The sequence below is a fragment of the Sturnira hondurensis genome, unplaced genomic scaffold (assembly GCF_014824575.4).
Source record: "Sturnira hondurensis isolate 20B ecotype Veracruz unplaced genomic scaffold, ASM1482457v3 Scaffold0004152, whole genome shotgun sequence".
Taxonomy (NCBI): domain Eukaryota; kingdom Metazoa; phylum Chordata; class Mammalia; order Chiroptera; family Phyllostomidae; genus Sturnira; species Sturnira hondurensis.
Window position 1 is genome coordinate 9421741 of NW_028076783.1, and position 22125 is coordinate 9443865.

Here is a 22125-nt window from a genome sequence, read left to right on the forward strand (position 1 = left end):
GAGGCATGTGGTGCTATGAGAGGGCATAACAAGAACTTCATAACCCAAGGCAGTAACCACTGACTGGGGCCTAAAGACTGAGAACAGCAAAGTGCCATGCTGCCCACAGAAGACGTAGGCCTGCCCAGCTGCATTCCCAGGGACCCCCAGAGGCTGTTCCTGCTTCCAGCCTGGGTCCTGCACAACCCTATGCCCTGGAAACAGTCCCTAGTGGCACCCAGGGGCTCATTAGCAGCCTGCAGGCCTCTACCCCAGCCCTGCCTCCCCACGCCCCATCCCAATACTGGCAGTTCTCTGAATTCCCAGCCGTCAGCCTCCTAATCTAATTAAGGAGTGAATGAAATTCATTTTCCTGACTTGTCCAGAGCACCAACTTTCTTCAGTGAATATCTCCCTTTGTTAGACTCACAAAGCGGCAGCCCCAGGCTCCTGCCAGCTGGGAAAACAAGTTCAATCTCATCTTTTGTCTGACATTTCATATTGATTTTCTGCATTCTCCTCCAATGCCAGCCTCAAGCCCACCACAGTTCAACCAAGGTGTGTGATCACAATTGAGACAGTTCATCAGAGTTTAAGATAAAAAGCAACACTGGCTCTCAGAGTTGAGCTCTTAGAAGGAGGGTACTTAATAACTGTTGGCATTTAATCAAAATGCCGAGGAGATCCATGTTATCAGAGCTGCATATGTTAATTTCCATATGTCCCTCACTCTGCATACTCAGCAGGGGGTAAAAGAGATGATTCTGTCCCTCATGACTCTATTTTCTTCCCTATGGCTTCTGGCAGTGGTAACAGGGGTGGGTTTGCCATTTGAGATTCTTATGGCTAAAACAATAGGATGCTGATGGCAGCTGTATCATGCTTTTTTCCTTTTGGTGCAAGAGGATTGGGATTCCAGTGAAGACACTGACCAAGTGTCATGAATGGCAACCTAGGGAATGAAACAGAAATTAAATCTGAACACCTTTCAGTGCCCTGCTTGAATCTGCTGCCTACCGTTCTCTAACCTCAGCTCCATGGAGTCTGGCTATGCTGGTTTGTTTCCTGCACCTCCAACACACCCTGCCCTTTCCTGCTCCAGGGCCTTTGCACAGGCTTTTCCTCTGCCTGGAATGCTCTCCCACTTGTCTGGATAGTTCTCACTCTTTAGATCTCTGGGAAAATGTCACCCCCTCAAAGAGGACTTCTCTGTTTACCCAATCTGCACCCTATTTCTATCTTACCACCAGATTTTATTTTTAATTTTTTTATAGTACTTGTCTATAGAGGCTTGCTTTTCTCCCTCCATGAGAACAGGGGTCTTACTTTTCTTACTCACCACTGAATGACCAGTACTTAGCATAGTGCCCAGCATGCAGCAGTGTTCCACTGAACATCCGTGGTAGAAAGTCAGGCAGAAGGGAGAAGACATAAAAGACTGTATTTATTGACTACACCTGCTGTGGCAAAGTGCCACATACTGGATAACTTAAGCAATGAAGCTTCCTACTCTTGCTGTTCTGGGGGCTAGAAGTCTGAGATCAAGCAGTCAGCAGGAATTGTTTCTCTGAGGGCTGTGAGGACAGGATCCATTCTATGCCCCTGTCCTTGGCTAGCTGAAGTCTGTCTTTTCTCTGTCTTCACCTCATGTTCCCTCTGCACACACCCATATCTAAAACTCCCCTTCCCACAGCACTAGTCATACTGCATTAGGGCCCACCCATTTTCATTTGATTACCTCTTCACAGACCCTGTCTTCAAACACAGGGTTAGGGCTTCAGCATGCAAATTTGCGGGGGACACAGTTCAGCCCCTAATGGCAGGCATGCAAACAATCCAGATCATGAGCCCTGGAGCTGACAATTCCTTCAGGTGTGGACTGCAGGCTCACTCCCACAGGCTTCCCAGGCAAGGTGCCACGCTGATCCTTTCCTCCGAGTGGCAGGCTCTGGGCACAGCCCCTCACCCACAGTGCTTATGGCTCTCATCCTCTCATGGAAGATGATGGAGCCCTGGCCCACTGGCTCAGTTGAATGGAGCATGGTCTGTACACCAAAAGCTTGTGGGTTCCATTCCTGGCCAGGACACAGACCAAGGTTTTGGGTTGAATCACTGATCAGGGTGCATGCAGAAGGCAACCGATGGATGTCTCTCTCTCATATCAATGTCTTTCTCTCTCTCTCTCTTTGCTCCCCTTCCTCTCCCTCCCCCCCACCCCTTTCCCACTCTCCTTCTCTTTCTATAATCAATAAACATATCCTTGGGGAACAATTTTTTTGAAAGGAGAAGAAGGTAGTGGGGAAACAGAGGACCAGGGTGAAGGGAGCTTGTATGTTGAGTCCCTCCAGCCCCCTGTGGTTATCTGTGTGTTTCATAGTGATGATGCCCAGACACCTTCCTGTGGTGTGGAAAGACTTTTCTCTCAAAGTACAAAGGGGATGTGAATGAGAAGGCTGTTTCCCATGGGAAAGCCACTCTTTTTTTTTAAGGTTTTAAACATTTATTTTTAAGAGGAAGGGAAGGAGAGAGGGAGAGAAATATCAATGTATGGTTGCCTCTTGTGTGTCCCCTGCTGGGAACTGGCCTGCTACCCAGGCATGTGCCCTGACTGGGAATCGAACTGCGATCGTCTGGTTCGCAGTCCCATGCTCAATCCACTGAGCTACACCAGCCAGGGCAGAAAGCCACTCTTGAAAGGAAAGCATCTGGAAGAAGCAGAATTTGTGTTAACAGCATAAAAGCAGCAGTTGAAATGCTCCTAGCAATGGGGGCAGAGAAAGGGGTGATGTGAGGGGCGCTGGAGATGAATCTCACCAACAGCCTGTGGACACAGTTAAAGATGGAGCAAGTGGGGAAGTGCTTGTGAAAGCAGGATGCAAAGTCACAAACCCACCGTGGATGCTGTAGCATGATAACAAGGATGCAGGCAGAGACAGGCAGCGACTGTGTGAATGGCATGATATTAGGGAGGCAGAACGTGGGCAGCTTTTCCATTTTCCAGATCCCCTCCCAGGCTGTAGTTTTACTCCTATAATCGCAAGAGTGTTGGTGAGGAGAATGGCATAAGCACTTTAGGCCCTAAATTCTCAGATATTTTTTGTAAATAGTGTGGTCATTGGCAGAATGGCCTGAGAGCCAGTGCGAATGGAGTCACGCTTGATCCAAATCAGAAACTCTTGTTTTCCTCCAAAGGTGTGTGTAGTGCTGGGAAACATGTTATTCTTGAGCCCTTCTGTGTCTTCTTTATGTCTCACAACAACCCAGGAAGACTGGTCTTAGTAACCACACACACAGGTGAGGCACAGAGAGGGGAAGAAATTGCCCCACATCATATTTCAGGAGACAAGATGGGAACCCAGATCTCTCTGCTTCCAAGAGAATTCCTTCTTCTCACTCTCCTGGGTCTTTGGCATCAAGAGAAAGAGCATGACCTTTTGCTAACATCCAGAAGGATGATTTCATGGGGCTCCATTTTATATCATTCCCATTTGTTAGATCCCCTGGACCAACTGTTTCAAATGCAGAACTCACCCTGTCCTCAGACAGATATTAAATCCACTGTCTTTCTCTTTGCCCTCACCCACAAACTGAACTGCCATGTCCTGGTTCCACAGGCCACTAGATCCCTTAATAAACCTATGACTCATTCGCCTATGTCTCTGATGGAATGTGTCCAAAGGTACCAGCTGAGATGGTAGAAGTACTGAATGTTAAAACCTCCAAGGTTTGGCACAGCTCCTAAAAGGGGTTCAGTCTTGATCAGGGGCATAATTAACAGTGTTTATTGCAGGGGAGCTTGGTTAGATTAAAAAGACAAGGCTCTTACTGAAAATGCTTTTGGCTGATGATAGATTTATAAACACATCCAGATACCCACCCCCAGCCCCAGTCCCCCTGGAGAAAAGCCAAAACAGAGACTTACTGCAAGTCACAGAATTCACTGAGCCCATCCCCCTCCCTAATCCTGTGTCTCTACCCTATTCAAGCTTGCTGGGCAGCAATGAACACACAGCAGGTCCAAGCCATGGAGTGAAAACAGAATTCTTCCATCCTCATTTCCATTTGTGATTAATTTAACCAGTTCTGTCAATTAGCCATCCTGGAGCCTCCAGTTGAGTGGATTTTTCTAAGAACTGGAAAGCATATTAATTTTGGAGATGAGTATCATTCATTAGTAGCTGACACCTGCCCAGGTTCCACCCTCCCCCCACTTGGGGTCTTGGATGAGAAGACCATGGAGGCTGAAAGCAACTCAGGCACACAGCAGCAGCCCCCAGGGACACAGGATGGGAGAGAATGGCCATGATGTTAAAGCTGGCCTTGGCTGCTCTGGCCTTGGGACATTTCAAGGCTACCTTGACAGTCATTATCATCCATGACAAGCCATCAGTGGCAAAGCAGCCATGGGCACTGGGCAAGCATCCTGAATTTGAGGTTCAAGACAACCCCAATAGATGGAACACCTGAGAGGAAGTTTCCCTAGGAAGGGACATGAGCCCGCCAGAGCCTCCAGAGGGCTCTGTTCAGGGCAGGATAGGTCTTACAATTTCCTGTCCCTTCCCACCAGAGGTGACATCAGCAAGTTTGCCTCTTCCTCTTTGTGTTAGTTTCCTATGGCTGCTATAACAAATGACTTCGAAGTGAGTGACTAAAAAACATAAATTTATCATCTGTAGTTCTGTCAGTCAGAAGTCTGGCATGGGTCCCACTGGCTAAAATCAAGGTGTTGATGAAGCTGTGTTCCTCTGGAGGCTCTGGGGAGATTCTGTTTCTTTGCATTTTCCAGCCCACATTTCTTGGCTTAGGTCCCCTTTCTCCACCTGAAAGCCAGCAACAGTGGGACAAGTCCTCCTCACGTGGCATCTCTCCAGCTCTCCTCCTCTACCTACCTCTTCCCTTCTGGGGACCTTTGTGATCACACTGTGTCCACCTAGGTGATTCAGACTAATCTTTTCTTGACAGTCAGCTGATTAGCAACCTTAACTCCATCTACAATCTCAATTCTCCTTTGCCATAAATGGTCACATACTCATGGGTTCTGGGAATTTGGACTTGGGCATCCTGAGTCATTATTCTGCCTGCCATGCCCTTCATGTGCCACCAAGTAGGACTAAGTGCCCTCCTTCCAAGCATTTATTATAGGTTGAAACAATTTGTCTCCATTTCTGTCTCTCCTGCCAGATGGTTCTTCCATTGTGGCTAAAGTTCTTCATATCTCCCTTCTGCACTTAGCAAAGTGAGGGTGCTGAATAAATGTGTATAGAGCAGGGTGGGTGTGTAGTCTCCCAAATCTGTGCCTGGTAGTTCTCTTGTCACAACGAAGAGGCTCTCACTGCAGACTGGTTGACCCCATCCTTACGCTCATTTCTAGCTTTGGGAAGGCACTGGCATTTGTGTGCAGAGCAAAGGGAAGAGGAGTCTATAGGGTGGTGGTAATCAACCTTCTGCTCATTGATATAATAGATGTTTCTTGTTGTGGCCATGTAACAGGTGCTGTTGCAGACACTAGGAAGGTGGTACCTCCTGCCCTCATGCCACCCTATTCAAGGACATGGAGGCAGACAACAAACACACATGCAAAAAAGATAATGTGAGCCGGGGTAAAAAGGGTTTCTGGAGAACCAGCAGCAGCAAATGCAGAGGCTGAGTCTGGACTGCGCTTGGCAGGTGGGAAGCAGAAGGAAGACCATTTGGCTCTTTATAGTGCCGGGAGAAGGAGCCACTGAGGGGAAAGGGGAGCACTCCACATGCAGGGCAGTCACCTTGTGTAACCCCGGGGCCCTATTGCCATTGTCTACTGTGCAAAGGACTTGAGAGTTAGGCAACATGGTAGCCCTGTAGGCAAAGGTAAGGAAGTTGGTTTTTATTGTACTTGGGAAGGGAAAATCAAGGAGGGTTCTATGTAAAGGAATAATGTTATTATACTTGTAAATCGGTCACTCAATATGTGAAGAATGAAACATCAGGAAGAAGAGTGAATGCTGGGAGAAGAGTTAGAACACCATCCAGACAGTGCAGGCCAGAGATGGTGCTAGCTCAGGCTATGAGACAGCCAGTTTGGGCAATGCTTTGAGTGTAAAGTTAACAGGACTTGTTTAGATGGTAGGTGTGGAAGGTGAAGTAAAAGAAGGAATCCGGAAGACTCCCGGCTTTATGACCTGAGCACATGCCTAAGTGGAAGGGCATTGAATGAGTTGGCAAAGATTAGGGGAGGAACAGTTTGGGAAGGAAACTCACAAATTCTGTGGACTCGAGGATACTTTTTTTTTTAGCATGAAATAATTAAATGAATACTTTTGCTGTTTAGCATGATACCATTTACAGAGCCCCTTCTCATCCACTATCTTAGTTGATCTTTATAGAACCTGTGAGTTCAGGGACTTCCGCCAAGATGGAGGCATAGGTGGAAACACTGTGCCTTCTCCCACAACCAAGTTTGAATACAACAAAGGTTTGGAGAACAAAGACACAGCCAAAGGACAGAAAATTGAATTATATGGAAGTCTGACTACATCTAACTGTGCAACCAGGATGGTAAGAGGGGTGGAGCCAGCAGCGGAACAGGGTCGGGCAGGACAGATCCCCCAACCTAGGCGCACAAGTGGCCCGGACCCAGTCAGGGTGTGGGGCAGACTGACCGCGGTCGCACATTCACGCACAGTGAGATGGACCACGCAGGCCCAAGGGGGCAAGGGCTGATGGTGGTGGCACACTCGCGTGCAGTGGGATGAAACACATGGGCCCGGTGACGGTGGCAGCTGTGGCACCTGTAGCTGCAGTGGCGGCAGGCGGCAGGCGGCAGATGGCAGACGGGACGCCATTGTTCCTCTTTGACCCCGCCCCCCACATTCAACATCACAACCCAGTGACTTAGTTGCCCTGCTCTAGTGAACACCTAGGGCTCCGATCCTGCTATGTAACAGGCAGGAACAGCCCAAAAGATGGCGCAAGAAGAACTCAAAGTCCCAGAGCCCATAACTCTCAGCGACCGAGAAATTGCCAGCCTCTCAGAAGCACAATTCAAGACACTGTTTATCAGGATGCTCACAGAACTGGTTGATTATAGTCACAAATTAGAGGAACATATGAAGGCTAAACTAATTGAAATGAAGGGAGATGTCCAGGAAACCAATAGCGATGGAAAGGAAACTGGGACTCAAATCAATGGAATGGACCAGAAGGAAGAACAAAACATCCAACCAGAAAGGAATGAAGAAATGAGAATTCAAAAAAATGAGGAGAGGCTTAGGAACCTCCAGGACATCTTTAAACGTTCCAACATCCGGATTATAGGGGTACCAGAAGGGGGAAAGAAACAGCCACGAGTGGAAAACTTATTTGAACAAATAATAAAGGAGAACTTCCCCAGTCTGGCAAAGGAAATAGACTTCCAGGAAATCCAGGAAGCTCAGAGAGTCCCAAAGAAGTTGGACCCAAGAAGGAACACACCAAGGCACATCATAATTACATTAGCCAAGACTAAAATGAAGGAGAGAATCCTAGAAGCAGCAAGGGATAAGGGGACAGTCACCTACAAAGGAGTACCCATCAGACTGTCAGCGGATTTCTCAAAAGAGACCTTACAGGCAAGAAGGGGCTGGAAAGAAGTATTCCAAGTCATGAAATCCAAAGACCTACAGCCAAGATTGCTTTATCCAGCAAAACTTTCATTTAGAATGGAAGGACAGATAAAGTGCTTCTCAGATAAGGTCAAGTTCAAGGAGTTCATCATCACCAAGCCCTTATTATATGAAATGCTAAAGGGACTTATATAAGAAAAAGAAGATGAAAAATATGAACAGTGAAAGGACAGCAAACTCACAGTTATTAACAACCACACCTAAAACAAAAGCAAACCAAGAGGACAGCTAGATCAGGAGTGGAACCATAGAAATGAAGAACACATGGAGGGTTAGCAACAGGGGAGTGGGAGGAGGAGAAGAGGGGAGAAGGTACAGAAAATAGCATAGAGGGTAGGTAGAAAATAGATAAGGGGGAGGGCAAGAATAGTGGGGGAAATATAGAATCTAAAGAACTTGAGACACGTGGTTGTAAACTAAGGGGGGGAGAATGGTGGGGGAGGGAGTGTGCGGGTGGAGGGGAATGAAGGGGGGAATAGAACAACTGTAACAGTATAATCAATAAAATATATTTTAAAAAATTCAGTTTTAAAAAAAAGAACCTATGAGTTTAGAGCATTTCTTCCTTTTTGAAGCATGAGGAAACTGAGGCTCAGAAAAGATGAGTCTAACACACTGACAAAGATCATGGGATTGTTTCTTACTTCGTGTATTCATATAGCCACCTTCAGTACTACACTGGAGGACAGAGAAGGGTAGGGGGACTATCAAGTGTGTAATTAACCCATGTTTAAGTGCATTGGCTAATTCAAGCCCTGTGTGCAGTTCACATAAGCCCATTTTGACAGCTCAGTAGGTGGCACCAATAAGTGAGCTGTGAGAGCTGCTGACTATTCAGCAGTTGCCAGCCCTATTGGTGGAGGTCCCTTTATCTGATGAATTACTCAAAGCACCCGTTGGCCTCCCGTTGTCATCCAGCACAACCCAGAGACAGCAGAAGGCAGGAGAATGAGAACCCCTGTAAGGCTTATGATGATATTTGCTTTTATCTTCTATTATATCTTTAACCTGAACATAAGGATTTAAATAGGATTTATCTCATGGACAGGCATCCTTCATCCCAAGGCTGGCTAGTTCATCCTGAGATGTTGTTGTCAATTGAAAATCCCTATAATGGAGTGGGATTGTCATTGAAGAGTTTCCCTATGAGAAAATGGGATCATCAAACTTGGGAAAGTGGTGAGATCAAAGAAAGCAAGCAATCGGTCAACAAATGTGAATAAGGTGTTGTGCTAAACACAGTAGGGAGACAGACTTACAAGGTGCAGTTTCTGCCTCTGTATAATTGCTGTGGTGGGGCGAGAGGATGTGAAATTATGGAGTATTTCTAATAAAAAGTTTATTTTAAGTTACATGTGAAGTTTAGATTTTCAATATTAAAGAGAAAATGCTAACTAAACAAGTTTCTGCTGAATAGCATGTCAGCCTGTTAAAATGAACTATGATGGCAAATGTCATCCTCAGTGTGTCCAAGTTGTTCCCGCCCCAGGGTTCTGATGCACAGTATTCTTCGGTGCCTGTTTACTGAGAGTCTTTTGTATTCATGTCATCGTAGGCCTACAAAGGTAAAAATTTGTATTAATTAAAACATATGTTTGCTAGCCCCTAGGGAGGTTATTAAATAGTAGAAGAGTCCCTGAGACAGTGCCTGGTATATCAAGGATGTTAAATCATACTGAATGAATGGAAGGAAGTTGAGAGGGATAAATGATGAAGGAATGAATGAATGATATGAAACGTGTTTATCAAAGATCTAACATCAGATAGAATGTGACTGTGTCTCACAGTATGCTAGTGCCATGATTCTTAAACTAAGTGTGTAAATGAATAAAGGCCTTGGGTATTAGCTTTTCCAAAATCCAGAAAAATCAGATAAGCCAAAACTCAGAATTTGCTTGATTTTAAACTTTTCTCCCAGAAATTTTACTGAAACACTTATGGTCTATATAACAGACTTTAGTATAAAATAATATATTGTTTAATACTAAGTTATAGGTAATAACTTACTTAAAGGATGTCATACTATATGGTATCCTTTTGACATTTGTATCCTGACCAAGACTTGAGAACTCTGTTCTAGAAATTCAGAGAAGGAAGTGGTTGTTTCTAAATCAACCATCCAGAAAGGATCTAAGAGGCTTGGTGGGGACAAAAGAGGTGACAAGGGAGTGGAAGCCATAAAGCAGATGCTGGGAAGAAAGGGAAGGACTTTTTAGTAATGTTGAATCTTACTGAACAACTGTCAGCATATTTTGAAAGCCACCCAGTGGCTTTGAGATAAGAAGGTCCCAGCTCCTTTGAAATCCAAGAACATAAATCATAAAGACCAGTTACAGGTATTTGTGAGACTCTTGTGATTGGAAACTTGGCTTTAATGATGACAGAGAGGTCAAGGATGTCAGTTCAGGGATCAGACAAACCTGGCATGGGGAGCTTGAGCTTAACTTCTCTAAGCCTGTGTGCCTCCCTCTATAAAACTGGGGCAATAATGAGATTGGGGGAGATAATGAATGGGGGAGTTTCAATAATGAAACTGGGGGAGCATTATTGCATGTGGTGAGGTTTCAACGAAATAATGCCTGGCCCAGAGTGAGCACTCAGCATTGATAAGTGTTCTTATCCCAATAATCCATTAACTCAGACTTATAGATCAGAAAATGGAGACTCAAAAAAACAAGTAATTTACACAAAGCCAGAGATAGAATGATAGGTCGAGCCTAGACGAAGACCCATAGCTGAAGCTGCTGATAGATGATTGATGCCTAGAAACAGTTCCCATCTTCACCCTACTAGGTCTGTGGGGGAGACATCGGGGTGAGCCAGGGACTGGGGAGAGAGAAGAACAAGGCATTTCATTGGTGGAGTCTGGCTCTGAGGAAATCAACACACCATGGTTCCCATATCCCCAAGCACCTACCGAGGGTGTGCCTCGTGTGCACTGTGTGAACAACAGTGGGCATGGAGAGATGTCTTACTCTTCAGCCAAATTCAAAATGGGAACGGTACAGACTGTCCCTCTTTCCCCACAACCAAGTCTTTAAGCAAAAGTACTTACTGAAGGATAAAGCCTTTATTTTTTCATGATTACAAAATATATCCTCTTTCTGCATCCAAGCAAAAGGCTACAAGGTCCCAGAGGCACCAGGAGGGTTGTGGTATCTTTGAAGCCATGGGAGGACCTAGCAGGTAGTAATATGCTCAGTCAGTTTGGTGACTGTTTTCCATATTGCTTCTGGTGCATTGTGTTAGGTCCATAAAGATACATCTCCACCCTAGTTAACTGTCTGAGATTGGTGAGAGCACAGCTATAAAGCCCAAATTGATGGTTTAATCCTTGGATAGGTACAGTGATGTTGCTGGGACCATACCCTCAGAGGTGTAATGTGGGGGAGCTTTGCCCACAGAGCTCCATCCACCATGGATGAGAATAAGTCTACCAAGACATGATCTGCTTGGAGAGGAAAGGTGACCAATCTCTCAAAGGAGAAGGCCCAGGAGCTTGTTCCTCAATGGGCTTTTATTAGGTTTAATTTGCATAGGAGTATAGGGCATATTTGTAAAGTTCATCAAATCATTGTCAGGCAGTAACGATCAAACAGTAGAGAACATTTAAAGAACTATGAAGGCTTATTTTGAGTCAGGCTCAGATAGCTAAAGGGCCATAAAACTTTGGGGAAACAAACTCATTCTGTGCTTGGACCCTTATCATTTAAATTGAGGGTACTCTTAGCAAAGCTGGTTTCATAGGATTTTATTCATTCTTTCTTAGGCCTCATCTCACTCCCTCCCCCAGGGAACCCATCCTTTCCAGCACAGGGCTTCACCCACCTCTGGCATTGTTTCAGGCTTAAGGCATTGTTTCAGGTTTAAGTCGGGCAGGGAAAGTAAGGCAGCCAAGAGATTAGGAGACTTCTTGCAGACAGAACGAGGCTATGTCAAAGCCCAGGGGTGAGAGTCCGTCACCCTCTTTTTCTGTAGCCCCCCAAATCCTTCCCTGAGGGCTCCTTTATGACCATGCCTGTCTTAAGTCATCCATTCTTTGAGAAATCTTACCCATCATTGGCTAACCAGTCATCTGCCACAGGCCAACCAGGATGAAGTTGATGCCATACAAGGAAATAAGTTTTGTTTCCTTAATGGTTTATGGTCCCAAGGTCTTTTTACTCAGCTTTACCCAGCTTTAGGGGTGACAGTTTCTGAAACCAGGCAGAGAGGTTCCCAACAATGTAAAGCAGCCTGTATCTGTCAGCACCAGCTGGAAGGGGTCCCCTTTCTCATCATGGGCCTGGAGAAGAAATAACAGAGGATGGGGCCAGTGGAGTGCCACAGAGCCAGAGCTGGGCCTACATCCTAGCTCTGCCCCTCCCTGGCCTGGGATGAGGGCAAATGACTCTCAGAACCTCATTTCTTCATCCATAAATTAAGCACCCATGAGAACTGAATGGAACATCGCTGGTGGGCCAGCAGGATGGGGGGGGGGTGTCTATCCAACCCAGCACCTGGCATGTGGGAGGCTATTACTCCATCTACTCCAGCACAGTAGCTGTTACTACTCCATGTGTGCAACTTCTAGGAACAGTCAGGGCCAGGACTGTCAGTGGGCTAGGAGCCAGTGCTGGGAACACAGAGGCAAAACCTCAGAGCCATGAGAGGATAACAGGCAGTGACCAGTCCATATGAGGGTCCCTCTCCAAGCAGTGTGTGGTCCATATCAAGACAGACCCCCCCCAGCTCAGCCAGAAACCCCTCACCTGGCTCTGCAAGATGACTGCCAGCGAGGAGCTGCTCCTCTTGCTTTCCGTGTGTGTGCCTGTCACTGCAAGTGATTGTTAGCCTGGAAAACTGGGACACCATTGGAGTGCAGCCCCAGCCTCTGCGGTGCCATGACAATGGCTTCCCACAGTCACCCCTAATGACAGCCTCACACTCACAGGCATCACCTGGGCAGAGGCTCCCTAGGGAGTTTGAGCTCCTCTGGGGGGAAGATGCAGAAAGCTGCCTGTTGGGAACAAATAGAGACACAGAGGGAAAAGGAGAGAATGGAAGAGAAAGAGAGGAACCAGGAAGAGAGAGAAAGAAACAAGAAGTGGTATATGGTGTGGGCTCAGGAGCCTGGGGACACTGCCCTTGCATTCTGGGAGCCTACTGGCTATAGCATGGGTGGCAAACACAAGGCCTACAGGCTGAATCCAGCCCTCCGCCTTGTTTTATCTGGCCTGGCACCTTGTTTCCACCCAGCAGCAGTGTCGAGTTCCTTGCCCCTAGTTATGGAGTAGTTACATTTATACAGTCCTAAAATTACATTTGGCTCTTTGAAGGCAACTGCAAGGCTGATGTACCCCTGGTGAAAATGAGCTTGACACCTCTGGGCTATAGGAATGTGGCATTTCCACAGAAGGAGCATAAAGCCCCATACCTTACACTCACCTACATGGATATATGGAGTGAAGACCAAATATGAGTGCTGGGGCTCGCTGCTACCAGGTTTCTCCATTAGGCTCCTGTAGAGACCCCACTACCAGCTCATCATCTCATCTGCACTGGAGTTGCCTGCCTTTTTGCCCCCACCTGCCATAGAGGATGTGCTCAGAGGCCTCCCTCACTCAGTATCTTTCCAGTTCTCCAAAAAGACAGTGGCCCCATTTGTCTACTAACTGGTGATTCCTCACCAAGGAAGGACAGACAGGCCCCGAATTAATAAACTTGTCTGTGGATATTACCCAAGTTCAGGTATGATTGATAGCTATGCCCTCAGCCAAACACAGGTTCTTGTGTCCCCTCTCTTTAAGTCACAGATTCCAGCTGAAGCTTCTTTAGGACAAAGGTCTAACTCCAAAACTAAGGAGCCTGGAGGATGCTGTCCTCCCCGAGGAGCAGGGGGTCTTTTGGGTCCCAGCGTCTCCCAGCCTCCATTTCTTCAGCTGTGGAGTGGAGGTCATTCTCACCCTGTACAGTCCCAGGCAGTGAGCACAAGCCACTTACCACCAGTGCTGGCTTTCTGCACGGCCCATTCCCTGCACCAGGATTGCTTAGTTCCTGGTCAATTCTGAATGATATGTATATTTTTTGTAAAATGAAGAAGTATAGAGGGCAGCCAAATTAACAGTAAGAGAAGAAAAGGATGCAGTGGGCTTTGAAGTTTGAACAGAAGTCAGAGAAACAGGGAAGCAGAAATAGGGGGTATTCTGGATTGAATGTTTGTGTTCCCCAAAATGTATATGTTGAAATCCTAACTTGCAGTGTGCTGATGTTATGAGGTGGGGCCTTTGTGGCAATTTGGTTGGGAGGCTAGAATGCTCATGAATGGGACTAGTGCCCTTATAAAATAGACCCCTGAAAGCTCTTTTGTCTTCTCCATCTTGTGGGTCCAATGAGAAAAATGACCATCTGCAACCTAGAAGAGAGCCCTCACCAGAGCCTGTCCACGCTGACCACCTGCTCTAGACTTCCAGCCTCTAGAACTACGAGGAATTTCTGTTGTTTATAAGATACCCAACCTGAGAGTACTCTCAGTCCCCCCAAACTGACTGAGACAGGAGGGGAATGAGTGTGGACCAAGTCCTAGCACATGCTAAGTGCTCCATAAACATTAGCCATCAGCAAACAGAGATCACAAACTATAGTCTGCGTGGCTTACAGATCATTTATATTTGACCACACACTAAAAAAAAATTTAATTAGTTGCTAACATTGAAAAATCAGGGCTTACCAGAAAAATTCAGACTTTACAACTGAGACCACCTGGCTATGCAGCAATCAGCTGTTGCTGATTGAAAACTGCCCCCTTTATAGGGTGTGGACACCCTGATTTGCCACAGTGCCCACCATTCCCTGTTGTGCACCCATACACCCTTCATGTAGTTTACTACCTGCCTGAGACCCAGAGGCAGGTGTTCTCTGACTCTAGTACAAATGATGAGTAGGCAGTCAGGCCAACTGAAGTGTGAGAGCTGGAGAGAAGTGGGCAGTAATACTGACGTACTGATCAAATGGCCCCCTGAGTGCCAGGTCATGGGAGGATGGGACTGTTAGCTACTGGTGTTGGAGAGAGTACCTGTAGGTGTCTGAGCAGGGTAGTGCTGCCACTGTGGGAGGAGTTGCTCAGCACACAGCAGGATGACACGCATTCTCGGGTTCTGCTAAGTCCTGATGATCTCTGAGCTGCTCAGCTTGCTCTGTCTTCACAGCTGCACAGGGTTCAGGTTATCTAGGCTGTGGCAGCAGGAGTGCTAGGTGGAGAGGGTAGCTGAGCCCTGGGGGTCTACTGGGAGTCCCTTGAAAGCAGTGCAACTGCCACACACAGCCCAAGCCCAGAAGCAGCCTGGTGTGGCCTGCCTTCCTGGCCAGCTGTGAATGAGCAGGTGTTGAAGTGGGTGGGTTCCACAGGGACCTGCTGGGGGACAGAGCTGTCTCTGGGACCCAGAGAAATAAGAGCAATATCCCAGACACTCTGTCCCCTCCCTTTGTTGGCAAGATGGTAGAAGAGAGTGGTAATTTCCTACTGCTGCTGTAACAAATGCTATAGACTTGGGGATTTAAAAAGGCACGGAATCATCTTACAGTTCTGAAGGTTGGAAGTCCAAAGTGGGTCCCCCCAGGCTAACATCAAGGGCTGTGTCCTCTCCTGGAGGCTCTGTGGGAGAATATCTCCTTGCCTTTACCAGATTCTAGAGTCAGCCTTAGGCCTTGGCTCCTGTCCCCTTCCCTTCGCCTTTAAAACCAGGGATGGCCATCAGGTCTTCCTCACAAAGTGTCGCTCTGATACTGACCCTATTGCCTTATTTTACCCATTAGAACCCCTGTCATTCCGTTGAGCACATCCAGATAATCCATCATAATCTACCCATCTGAATCTCAGGTAGTTGCAAACCTAATTCTCCCTTGCTGCATAACCATGTAACGTATTCAGAGGTTCTGAGGATTACGGTGTGGACAGCTTTGGAGACAGGCGCTTTATTCTGACTGCCACAGAGGAAATAAGCAAATTTTCTTCCTTTAAGAAAAAACCATAGCCGCCAGCCATGATAAGTAAGTGGGCTGACTCTTTATTGAAGGAAGTACCAAAGAGCACAGGGACCTTGTCCACCTGCCTCACTCTGGTAACTTTAGCACCTAGGTACTCAGCACATGAGAGAATAGTATGTGACCCCAATATCTGCTGACATTTGACCATGTGCCAGGCACTGTGCTAGGTGTCTTTATCTGCTTTTGTTTCATTTGATTCGCATAACCATGCAAAATGAGAATTGAGATCTGCACTTTAAAGAGGATGAAGCTGAATCTTAGGTGCAGAAAACTGACAGAGACATCTAGCTTGCAAGCAGTGGAGTCTGAATATGTCCAACTCCAGAATCCATTCATGCCACCTGTGCCAGCCTGAGACATGCCTGGGGAAAGCGACTTGCAGTTTACTGACCAGTGATCTCTCTGTGTCCAGCTGTAGGGCCCACGGTCCCCTAAAAATAGATCACCAGGCATTTACTCTTGCTGATTCCCCTGTCTAGCATATAAGGCATTCCTTCTACCTGCCAAGCATCATCATTAGGGGCCAACAAGATGTGATCTGCAGGCCAAATCTGGACTACGACCTGTTTTTGTAGAACTCTAGCAAAGAATGAGATTGTCCCCACCCCCCGTCTTTTTTTGTACTTAATTATTTTATTTAAAAAGTATCTACATTCATTTTTCTATTTTTGTTTTTCAAGTACAATTGACATACAGTCTTATATTTGTTTCAGGTGTACAACATAGTGATTAGATATTATATAGCTTACAAAGTGATCACCCCAGTAAGTCTAGTACCCATGTGATACCATGCATAGTTATTACAGTATCATTGACTGTATTCCCTATGATGTACTTCACATTCCCATGACAGTTTTTAGAACTGGCAGTTTGTATTTTTCTTAATCCCTCTCTTTTTTTATTCATCTTCTCAGTCTCCTCTCATCGGGCAACCATCAGTTTGTTCTGTGAATCTATGAATTTGTTTCCATTTTGTTCATGTATTTTGTTATTTTAGGTTTTACATATAAGTGAATCATATGGTATGTGTCTTTCTCTGTCTGACCTATTTCACTTATCATAATATGCTCTAGGCCTAGCCATGCTATAACAAGTGGCAAGATTTAATTTTTTATGGCCTAGTAATAATTCATTGTGTATATATACCACATCTTCTTTATCCATTCTTCTCTTAATGGACACTTAGGTTGCTTCCATATCTGGGCTATTGTCAATAATGATGCTGCAGTGGATATAGGCGAGCATATATTGGTTTGAATTAGTGTTTTTGTCTCCTTCCAATAAGTACTCAGAAGTGGAACTATCATATGGCATATGATAGTTCTATTTTTAATTTTTTGAGAAACCTCCATATAGTTTTTCATAGTGGCTGCACCAATCTGCATTCCTACCAACAGTGTTCTAGGGTTCCCTTTTCTCCACATTCCAGCCAACACTTGTTGTTTATGGACTTACTGATGATAGTCATTCTGGTCAGTGTGAGGTGATTAGTGATGTTGAGCATCTTTTCATATGCCTATTGGCCATCACAATGTCTTCCTTGGAGAAGGTCCTTCACCTATTTTTTAATTGGATTTTTTTGGGGGGTTTGGTGTTGTGTTGTATGAGCTCCTCATATTTTCTGGATATTAACCCGTTATCAGGTATAGCATTGGCAAATATCTTCTCCCATTCAGTAGGTTGTGTTTTTTTTTTCATTTCATTGGTTGTTTCCTATGTTGTGCTAAAGCATTTTAGTTTGATATAGTCCCATTTGTTTATTTTATCTTAGCTTCCCTTGCCCAAGGAGACTTATCCACAAAAATATTACTAAGAGCAATGTTGAAGAGTTTACTGCCTATGCTTTCTTCTAGGAGTTTTATGGTTTTGAATCTCATTTATGTCTTCAATCCATTTTGAGTTTATGTTTGGATATAGTGTAGTAAACTGGTCTAGTTTCATTCCTTTGCAGGTAAATGTCCAGTTTTCTCAACACCATTTATTGATGAGACTGTCTTTACCCCATTGTATATTCTTACATTCTTTGTCAGAGATTAATTGGCTATATAGATGTGGGTTTATTCCCAGACTCTTTACTCTGTTCCATTGATCTATCTTTTTATATCCTGCTGTTTTGGTTACAGTGGGCTTGTAGTACAGTTTGGTATCAGGTAGAGTGAGTCCTCCCACTTTGTTCTTTCTCAAGATTGCTATGGCTCTTCAGAATGAGGTTGTTACATTTTCAAATGATTGAACAAAAAAAATTTTAAAGCCCTGGCTGGTGCGGATCGATCAGTTGGAACATTGTCCCAAGAACAAAAGCTTGCAGGTTTGTTCACCCACCCAGGTATGTACGGGAGGCAATTAAAACAGAGCCTTATAGAAATACATGCTCATCTGTTTACCTGTTGTTTATGCTGCTCTCACACTCAAAGCAGAGTTGAGTGGTTGCAACAAGGAACAAATGGACCTTGAAACCTAAAAATTTAGTATCTGGCGCTTTACAGGAGAAGTTTGCTGACCTCTGTTCCATCCAGAGCTTCTTGATCATTCAAGTTTCAGCATATTCTTACCTGGTCACCCCAGTCTGGTCTGTTTCATCATTTCTCTACCCAGGAATTTTTGGTCCTTTTATTCTACCTTGGGAGGAAAAAGCTTTTGACTCATTATTTTTTTTACTATAAATGATTTATGAAGTATAATATATGTATTTTGAAAACAGTTATACAAAAGTCAGGAACCAATGTAATCTCTTTGAGCTTAACTGCATGTTCCTTACAATGCCATGTGTTCACTGTTGACAGTTATTTGCAGACCTGATGAGGGACTGTATGAGAAGCAAATCACAAAGATTCAGCAACTAGGCATCATTGCTTCCCAATTCAGAATCCTCTGGGTCTTAATGTGATCTAAGTTTCCAGCCTCCAGCCCATGTCTAGTAACAATGCTATTAGGCCCATAGTAGTGCAGTAACCACTAATGATATCTTAAACTTCCCCTCTCACTGCCCTCAGCTAGATAGAGGCCAGCATTATTCATCATGGGAGTTCTTACTCTCCGTTGGAAAAATTGTTGGCTCATTCTCTCATTGGACAAAATTGTTGGATGTGTCTTCTGTATAGTAAAAATTGCTGGCTGCATCTCAATTGTTGAGCCTTTTTTCTCCAGGGGCAAAGCTGCTGCCTGCATATCTCCAAAGAAAAATTGCCATCTAACTCACTCTGTAGGAAAATTGCTATTGTGTCCCCTTTATTTCCAATCATGTCTCCAAATGGAAGAGCGTGCCTTCTTCTTAGAAGAAATGTCGGCAGAAGTGAGCAGTTTAAGACCACGTGCCTGGTTCCTGTTTCATCAGGAATAAACCTTCCCATCCCTCTGCCTAGTTCTCTGTACTCTCCCTCTCATCTGCTTGAATCATCAAATCCAGTGTGGTGGTGGCATTGTTCAGCACCAAAGGAAAGACACATGTACCAAGAAAGGTGAATTTCAAGTGACAATCCAGGGACAAGCCATTATGTAACTGTGTTACAGCCCAATTTGGAGACCTAGAAATCAATGCACTACTGGTAGCTCTAAGATCTGGCCCCAACGGAAAAACACCTAAGGCTTCTGCACTCATTTCTCACCAAGCGAGCCTTCAGCATCACCTGCTTGTGCACTGGTGCTGCCCTCCTGGTTATTCTGGGTGCAGGCACAATGCTAAGTGCTGGACAGGAGAGAGCCCATCTGTCCCCATGACCACCCCAAATGGCAGGAACTCCTCTCATCTCTACTTGACAGACAAGGAAGATAAAGCTTGGAAGGAGTCAAGCCACTTGTCCAAAGCTTCATAACATATAACCCAAGCTTGCTAGGCCTGGAAAAGCCTGCACTCTTAGCCACCACCCCATGTGGGATGGAGAGTGAGGAAGCCATCAGGATCAGCTGTATGACCTTGCGTCCCCTCGTGGCCCTTCAGTGTGGGCATGAGTTCTGAGCAGGATCCAGGGGGCAGTCCAGAGAAAGGATCCTCCTGCAGAAACAGCCTTTCTGCATGGTTTCCTTCCATTCTCCCTTCTCCTTCCCTGAGACTCCTGGACCAGCACACCACTGCCTCCTCTCTCTTCTGGCCCCAGTTGTAATGAAGTTAGTTTTAGCCTTAGGTCTCTCTAAAGTTAGTGGTTTTATTCTTAACACTTCCTCCCTCTTATTTATGGCTTTTTCACTCTTTCCCAGGATTCTGGGACCTAATTTGTTCAGTCAGTCATCTGAGCTCTCAGGTGAATAGCCCTGTGCGAGGCACCCTGAAGGACAACACTAACCATAAGATACTTTCAGTTCTGTGGAGACATACTCATATCTGCACATCTTATAACACAAAGCACTATCTGCTCAGAACACTTAATATAGTATTCCCCTTCATGTTGGTTTTGTTTTCCATGTTTTTTTTTGTCCTAACTCAGTTGCAGTCATAAAATGTTAAATGGAGAATTCCAGAAATTAACAATTCATAGTTTTGCATTGTGCACTGTTCTGAGTTGTGTGATGAAATTTTGCGCCAACCTGCTCCGTCTTGTCTGGGATGTGAATCATCCCTTTGTTGAGCATATCCATGCTGTACATACAGTACAATGTAATATTTTGAAAGAGAGGCCATATTCACATAACTTTTATTATATTGTTGTAATTGTTCTATTTTATTATTGTTGTTAATCTCTTACTGAGCCTAATTGATAAATGAAACTTCATTCTAGTTAACGTATATAGAGGAAAAACCATAGTATATACAGGGTCTGGTATTATTTGTGGTTTTCAGTTGGTTTTCATGCACTGGGGGTCTTGGAACACATCCCCCTAGATAAGGGGGAGGGGACTATTGTATAGCCCGAGGGGTTTGAAAGGAAGTGTCAGTTGCTTTTGGCTATGGCATTGTAACCCAAAGCATATTGTGAGCTGCTCTGTAACAGAGAAACACTGAGCTGCAAGACATTTTTTTAAAAAAAAGAATAGTGGGGAGGGAGGAGATGAGATCCAATAAGATTTGAAAGCAGGATTAAAGCCAGGAGCAGTCACACACCCCAGGACATGTGGCCATATCTACAGCCACATTTGGCTATCACAGTTTGGGATTGCAGATTTGGTGGGTAGAGGCCAGGGATGTTACTAAACATCCTATACAATGCTCCAATGATAAAGAATTGGCCCAAAATTCAACAGGGCAAAAGTTGAGAAACCTGGAGTAAAGAATGTTAATTTTTTTTTTTTTACCTGTGGGACTTCTCAGCACCTTTTAATAAGTAAACTGCAATCTCAGTCCCCAAAACTGGGTAGGAGTTTTCCAAGCTCATTAGCCTCAGAATCTGGACTTCCTGACATACCGTGGGCTGGGCATGGTGCTGCTGTCACTTTGGGAAGGCTATATATCCTAAAGTGACAGAAATTGGTAGAGGGAAATTGAAAGACAAGTGGAATTTCACAGACCTAATAATCTAAGGGCTGGGAGGGGCCTGGTTGGCAATCCTGCCTCCTTCATATCACAGACAAGAAAACATGCCCAGGGAGGTGATGGTCACCTAGTCATTCAAATGAGAGGCAGTAGGATAGAGGCTAAGAGCATAGGCTAGCAGCAGACTGAGTTCAAATCCTGGCTTTGCTTCCTACTAGCTACAGAGCCTCTGTGCCTGTGTTGACTGACTGGACTGGTTTGTGGAAGAGGGAAATGATAATATCTATTACTGTTGAATGAGTTCATACATGTAAGGTGCACAGTGTAAGAGTTCAACAGGTAGTAAGTACCACTAAGAGCCAGCTAATCTGTGTCCACTGTGAGCACCAGCCCAGCACCCCTGCCTTCCAGTCTGATAATCTGTCTGTGTCTCATGATGGACACAGGAGGAGGTGAGGAGGAGGTAAGGAGGAGCTGAGGCATAGAGGTGGGAGTGTACAAGGTCTCTCTAGTTCAGGACATAGGGAGCCCAGTTTCACTGGGTTATTTGAATAGAGACAACATTGGCAAAGCAAAGAAGGCCTGGTTGTGGTGGCAGCACAACCGAGAGACAGATAGTCAGTCGAAAGCCCATCTGTACTCCTCTTCAGCTGCATGATCCTGGCCAAGTTGCTCAGCCTCTCCTGGTTGGCCTCATCTATAAGTAAGGACAGCACAAGTACCTTCCTCAAAAGTCTGAACATTCAGTGGGATAATGTATACAAAGCCTGAGGACCAAAAAATGGTGCAGGTGTCATTATCCTCTTTGTTATAGTTGTCATCAGGGTGTCCAAGACACAGACCCCCTTGTGGTGAACCTGACTCCTTCCCTCTGGCGAGGTCTAGACAGTCAGAATTCTCATCGAGCCTGCTTCCTCATGGAGGGAGCAGAGCTCACCTTCTCTCTACCCTGCTTCTCTCCTTTTTCCTCTAGTCATCATTCTTTTCTAGAAACTAGCTGGAAACCCTGTGGGTCAGCAGGGTCTCTAATATCAAGCCAATGGTCTCCAGGAGAAATACCGGTTTTGATTTGTCTTG

The 22125-nt window shown here is 45.3% G+C and overlaps 1 protein-coding gene across 6 annotated transcripts in view; it reads left to right on the forward strand.

Annotated features, from left to right (window-relative positions):
• PPP2R2B (protein phosphatase 2 regulatory subunit Bbeta) overlaps nt 1-22125 on the forward strand; it is a 434480-nt gene that overhangs the window by 396376 nt on the left and 15979 nt on the right. The window lies entirely within an intron of this gene.